Raw genomic sequence first — 7500 nt, 5'->3', positions numbered from 1 at the left:
GGATATATCACTATGAGATGATTCGTTTTTTATTTTCATCCATTCATAATTAAAAAGTGCATTCAATCAAGTTTGCTAGTTTAACATTTCTCTTTTATCAAATCCAATATGTATTACTTCCCCAATGAACGCAAAATTTTTATTTTTACCATTTTCACAGATTGCATGTAGATATTTCCTCTTTCATTGCAAAATTGAATTCCTATCATACTTCTCATTCTTCATACTCATATTTTGTACTTAGATATACGTGTTTTTTCACTTCCTTTAGTTAAGATAACTCTCTACAGATCCTCACTTATTCTATTTTCTTCTCAAACATAATGGCTTCTTTAACATGTAAAGATATATGGTTCTAATGCTGCTTCTCTTGTTTATGTATTATATGTTTGTGTGTTCACGTAAATGTATCTTGCAACGCTGAGAAAGATACGTACGGTGATCCATCCTCAATCTATTGCTGAGCATTTTAAGTGTCCTCATGTTTTCATTCTCACTTCATATGTCAATCCAAGTAGACTTGAAAATTAAGCAGTCTCTGTTGTTATTATTATTTTTTCATCATCATCATCATGATCATCATCATCATCATCATGATCATCATCATCATCATCATCATCATCATCATCATCATCATCATCATCATCATCATCATCATCATCATCATCATCATCATCATCATCATCATCATCATCATCATCATCATCATCATCATCATCATCATAATTATAATTTCTATTTGGTATTATTATTTCGTTTAATTCTACTTAGTTTCATTTTATTCTATTTACTTTAATTTATTCTAATCTATTTTTATTTATATTTTCATTTTGTTTTGATTTGTCTCAATGTGTCTTGATTTATCTTAATGTATTTCAGTTTACTTTAATTTACGCAGTGAAGGTTTCTGAGTGTGTTCTCTGGGTTTCGCGCCCAGTGCACTCACTCACTACCGTTGTGACATGAGCGCTATGCAGCTTGAAATTTGGTGTCTTAAGTTTCCTCTTCGTTCTTCGTTGGACAAAAAAAAAAAAAAAAATCGGAGAGCATTCGGAACTAGTCAACGGTCGTGAGGATCCTGCATTTGATGTATTTCTGGTATGACAGTACATGTGTGTGTGGTTACGTTGGTTGGTCAAACACGCACATAGGCCTACTTCCATTGGAATATAATGGGTTTGGTTTATAGTTGACGACATCAGTCATCTAGCCTGATCGTCTTTCTATCATGAAAGTTGTGCGTGATAGAATCATCCCCCCCGTGCATGTGCATGCGATGGTGTGACCATTTTGTAGGGTTTGTGCTAGTTGTGACGCAACCAGCATATATTCCTTGCATGGTTACAGTGATTTCTTCAGAATTGTCATCTTACTCAATAGGTTTGTTAATTCTTCCATCCTAAACATTTGGTCAATGATGTTTTCATTTTTCTTATCTACATCTTTATTCTTCCCTTGCCTTGCACGATTTCCTTCAATATACCATTCATGATAGCCATTCCCATCTTTGGTTGATCTGAATTGCCAAATTAATTCATGATTCTTCTATAATAATTTTTTAATGTTTGTTTTCAGTATTCAATTTGTTACTGTCTCGAATCTGATCTCCATTCTTCCCAATTACGCTTCAATTTACGGCATAACTTACCAAACTGTGATTTATTTTTCTGTCATGTTTCCACTCTTATATTACTTTCCACTATATCATGTGACACTAAATCATTTTTCAATTTATCACTTAACGGGACTCCACGTTTCCTTTTAATTCCTTACCTCCAAACAACCATGTGTGTGTGTGTGTGTGTGTGTGTGTGTGTGTGTGTGTGTGTGTGTGTGTGTGTGTGTGTGTGTGTGTGTGTGTGTGTGTGTGTGTGTGTGTGTGTGTGTGTGTGTGTGTGTGTGTGTGTCTGTTCTTTTGTGTGTGTGTGTATGTGTGTTTGTGTGTCTGTGTGTGTTGTATGTATGTATGTATGTATACAGGTATGCATGTATGTATCCATGCATGTGTGGACGTATGTATGTATGTGTGTATGCATGTATGTATGCATGTATGTATTCATGCATGTGTGGACGTATGTATGTGTGTATGTATGTATGTGTGTATGTCTGCATGTCTGTATGTATGTACACATCTGTGTTTCCTTTTTAGATAGGTTTGTGTATAGATTTTTTCAAAATAATTGAGCATAATACGTGATTCTATTAAATCACTCGTTTACATGTGTGGTTTTTGTTAAAAAAAAATTGTATGTTGCAGAAATCCATTTAACTTCGTGTCTATACATATGGAAATATACTCCCGCGTTTTATAAAACTCATATCGTCAAAGACCTAACCTCAATAATGCATGAACACTAGGAGTTATACAGGAATTTTTATCAAAATTAATTTGTTGATGTTTTACATGACGAGGCCTTTCTCCTCTTAATACCCTATCAATTATATATACACCTATTTATTCTGATGATCTCCCGGTATAGCCTTCAATAGATCAGGTAATAGCCCGTTATGTATATTAGTAATGCTATTACAATTAAGAGTGAGAACAGAACTACCCTGGTGTATATGTATACATATATATATATATGTATATATATATGTATGTATATATATATATATATATATATATATATGCAAGGTGTGACGGAGAGGGGGGTCGCCGATTAAATGAAGCGGCCTTGCTGTGGATGTGCTGTGTCTTGCGACACTGCTTCTGACCCAGGGCGGTGGGCAGGGTGCTGGGATGACCCGTCATCCAGGAGGTGCTCAGATGAGAGGGAGGGTGGGAGGGGTGTGGAGTGTATTTAGGGATGAAATGGGTGGGAGTGTTTATGCCTTTCCCTTTTTGGCTACCTCCCTTGGAAGGGGGAAAAAGCCTTGGTATATGTATGTATGTATATATATATATATAATATATATGTATGTATGTATACATATACACCAGGGTAGTTCTGTTCTCACATGTACATGTATCTATGTATACATATATCTATGTATATATATATATTATATATATGCATAATATTTATGTATATATATGGACTATGTAGCGGTAAAAAGGACTATGATAGGAAGAGTTAAGGATGTACATGTGCTAAGGGGAGAGGGTGGGGGAATATCAGATCATTTTTTGGTGGAAGGTAAGTTGAGAGTGGAGGATAGATGGAGAAAGAGGAAAGGGACAAAAGCTAGGGAGGTGCTTAGAGTGAACTCTTTAAATGAAAAGGAAAAGGAGAAGGAGTACAAGAAGAAGCTGAAGGAGAAGTAGGAGGGAGTGAGGGATAGAGTAGAGCTAGGTGTGGAGGAGGAATGGGGAGGGTTCAAGGAGCGAGTCACAAAGTGTGCAAGGATGGTGTGTGGAACAAGAAGGACAGGAGGAAATAGAAGGAAGGGTAGTGAATGGTGGGATGAGGAAACAAAGAAGGTTGTAGAAGAGAAGAAGCGAGCTTTCACAGATTGGTTACAAAATAGGACGAGGGAGTCATATGAGAGGTACAAAAAGAAAAAAAAGAGAAATAAAGCAAAAGGTAAAGGAGGCAAAGAGGAGAGCAGATGTGAAGTGGGGTAAGAGTATGACAGAAAATCTTGAAAGTAATAAAAAGATGTTTTGGAAAGAAATTAAGAGAGGAAGAGGAGGCGAATCAAGTAGAGAAGAAAAGGTAAAAGGTGCAGATGGAGAGATGATAATGGAAGAGAAGGCAGCAAGGGGAAGATGGGCAGAATATTTTAGGGAGTTGCTAAATGTGAAGGAGGATAGGGAAGGAAAGATAGCTGCAGTGGGAAATGCGAAGAAAATGAGAGTGATGAGTGAGGAGAATGGAGGAGAAATAAGGAAGGATGAGGTGAAGGCAGTTGTTAAGATGATGAAAGCAGGTAAGGCACCTGGTATGGATGGATGCCATGCAGATTCTCTAAAAAAAAAAGGGAGGTAAAGTAATGGTGGACTGGTTGATGAGGTTATTTGATGTTTGCTGGAGAGAGGGTAGAGTGCCGGAGGGCTGGAGGAGTGCCTGTATAGTTCCACTTTACAAGGGAAAAGGGGATAAGTGTGAATGTAGTAGATTCAGAGAGATTAGCTTGTTAAGTGCAGTTGGGAAGGCTTATGGGAGGATCTTGATTGAGAGGATTAGGAGAGGAACAGAGGGAGTAATTGGTGAGGAACAGTGTGGATTTAGGACGGGTAGAGGTTGTGTAGATCATATTTTTGTGGTAAGACAGATATGTGAGAAAACTATAGGAAAGAGGTAGGGTGTTTTTTGGGCTTTTATGGATCTGGAAAAGGCTTACGATAGGGTAGACAGAAAGGCACTGTGGGAGGTTATGCAGATATATGGGATAGGAGGAAAGCTTCTAGGAGCTGCCAAGAGTTTTTATGAGAGTAGTAGAGCTTGTGTCAGGATTAGAAATGGAGAGAGTGAGTGGTTCGAGGTAAAGGTGGGACTTCGTCAAGGATGCGTTATGTCGCCCTGGCTGTTCAACTTATACATGGATGGGGTAGTGCGAGAGGTAAATGCAAGGGTAGTGGGTCAGGGATTGGAGATGGTTAAAGAAAATGGAGAAAAGTGGGAGGTGAGCCAGCTGTTGTTTGCTGGCGACACTATGCATGTGGCAGGATCGGAGGAGGACTGAGGAAGTTGGTGAGAGAGTTTGGGAGAGTGTGTGAAAGAAGAAAGTTGAAGATAAATGTGGGTAAAAGTAAGGTGATGAGATGTACAATGGGTGAAAGTGGCAGCAGATGAAGTGAGCATTAAGGGAGAGTGACTGGAGGAAGTGGATAGTTTTAGATACTTGGGTGCAAATGTGGCAGGAAAGGGAGAAGTGGGAGTGGAGGTAGAATGTAGATTGAGAGAAGCGAGTAAATGCCTTGGTGGATTAAAATGTGTAATGAGGAATAGACATTTGGGAATGGATGCTAAAAGGAGACTATGAAGGAGTGATTGTGCCAACAGCACTGTATTGAGCTGAAATATGGAACATAAGAGAAGAAGAGAGAAGGAGTTTGAATGTGTTTGAGATAAGGTATCTGAGGAGTATGATGGGGGTTACTAGGCTAGATAGAGTGAGAAATGAGGAGAAGAACAGGGCTGGAAAGGGAGTTGGGAGATAGGGTGGATGAAAGAGTATTAGGATGGTTTGGACACATGGAAAGAATGAGTGAAGAAAGACTAGTATAAGAGGTATGGAAAGCAGATGTGGAGGGAGTGAACATGAGGGGACGTCCTAGGATGAGGTGGATGGATGGAGTGAAGGGGGCTTTGGGGAAGAGGGGAATGTCTGTTGAGGAAGGACGGGAGAGGACAGAAGACAGGGGTGAATGGAGAATGGTTGTATATGGCTGATGTTGTCATGCATGAGGTGGGATGGGTGGGGGGATGGTGGGTGAGGTAGTATGTATGAGCAAAATTTGACGCATCCCGAAGGGATTTCTCCCCGTCTTCTCCTTTTATGCATGGAGGGACGGAGAGGGGGGTCGCCGATTTAATGAAGCGGGCTTGCTGTGGATGTGCTGTGTCTTGCGACACTGCTTGTGACCCAGGGCAGTGGACAAGGTGCAGGGATGATCCGTCATCCGGGAGGTGCTAAGGTGAGGGGGGGGGGGGTTGAGTGTATTCAGGGATGGAATAGGTGGGAATGATTTTGTGACTTTTCCTTTTTGGCTACCTCCCTGGTAAGGGGGAAGGAGCCTTGGTATATGTATGTATGGGTGTATGTATATATATGTAAATATATGAATGTATATATATATATATATATATGTATATATATATATATATTTTTTTTTTTTTTCATCCACAAATCACTTTTAATTCCATGCCATCGTAATCGAGACTAAGAGTCGCTTGAAGGAGGCATCCGTTGGAAATTTAAAAGTAGAAGAGCCGAGGATTCGTACCCAGCTAACCCGTAACAAAGTTACAGTGACGTAAACCAATACGCTATCAAAAGAGATTATTGGTTTACGTCACTGTAACTTTTTTACGGGTTAGCTGGGTTCGAATCCTTGGCTCGTCCACTTTTCAATTTCCAGCGGATGCCTTCTTAGAGCGACTCTCAGTCTCGATTGCGGTGGCATGGAACTAAAGTGATTTCTGGTAGAAAAACATACTGACTGATTAGTGGGAACCATTAAGTGTATATGTATATGTATATATATATATATATATATATATATATATATATATACGTATATGCTTATTCCTGACCAATTTCGCTAACAGCTTCTACAGAGGAAGAAGCCGTGAGCGAAACTGGTCAGGAATAAACTCGGCCCTAGAACCGTGTCTTTCTCTTCCTCCTTCCTCAAAGTTGTCACAATGTCTCAGCATATATATATACACACACACATATATATATATGTACATGTATATATAAAAGGTACAGATGGAGAGATGATAATGGAAGAGATGGCAGTGAGGGGAAGATGGGCAGAATATTTTAGGGAGTTGCTGAATGTGAAGGAGGATAGGAAAGGAAAGATAGCTGCAGTGGGAAATGCGAAGAAAATGAGAGTGATGAGTGAGGAGAATGGAGGAGAAATAAGGAAGGATGAAGTGAAGGCAGTTGTAAAGATGTTGAAATCTGGTAAGGCTCCTGGTCTGGATGGATGTCATGCAGAATGTCTGAAAAAGGGAGGTTCTGTGATGGTGGACTGGTTGGTGAGGTTATTTAATGTTTGCTGGAGAGAGGGTAGAGTACCGGAGGACTGGAGTAGTGCCTGTATAGTTCCTCTTTACAAGGGAAAAGGGGACAAGTGTGAATGTAGTAATTTCAGAGGGATTAGCCTGTTGAGTGTAGTAGGGAAGGCTTATGGGAGGATCTTAATTGAGAGGATTAGGAGAGGAACAGAAGGAGTAATTGGTGAGGAACAGTGTGGATTTAGGACGGGTAGAGGTTGTGTAGATCAGATCTTTGTGGTAAGACAGATATGTGAGAAAGCTATAGGAAAGGGGAAGGATGTTTTTGGGCTTTTATGGATCTGGAAAAAGCTTATGATAGGGTAGACAGAAAGGCACTGTGGGAGGTTATGCAGATTTATGGGATAGGAGGAAAGCTTTTGGGAGCTGTCAAGAGTTTTTATGAGAGTAGTAGAGCATGTGTTAGGATTAGAAATGGAGAGAGTGATTGGTTTGAAGTAAAGGTGGGACTTCGTCAAGGATGCGTTATGTCGCCCTGGCTGTTCAACTTATACATGGATGGAGTGGTGCGAGAGGTGAATGCTAGGGTAGTGGGTCAGGGATTGGAGATGGTTTAAAGAAAATGGAGAAAAGTGGGAGGTGAGCCAGCTGTTGTTTGCGGACGACACTGCGCTTGTGGCAGGGTCAGAGGAGGGATTGAGGAAGCTGGTGGCAGAGTTTGGGAGAGTATGTGATAGAAGAAAGTTAAAGATAAATGTGGGTAAAAGTAAGGTGATGAGATGTACAAGGGTGAAAGTGGCAGTAGACTGGAAGTGAACATTAAGGGAGAGCGACTGGAGGAAGTGGATAGTTTTAGATACTTGGG

The sequence above is a fragment of the Oratosquilla oratoria genome, chromosome 39 (genome assembly GCF_046742065.1).
Source record: "Oratosquilla oratoria isolate Oo_2021 chromosome 39, ASM4674206v1, whole genome shotgun sequence".
Taxonomy (NCBI): Eukaryota; Metazoa; Arthropoda; class Malacostraca; order Stomatopoda; family Squillidae; genus Oratosquilla; species Oratosquilla oratoria.
Note: the sequence above shows the minus strand (reverse complement) of the source record.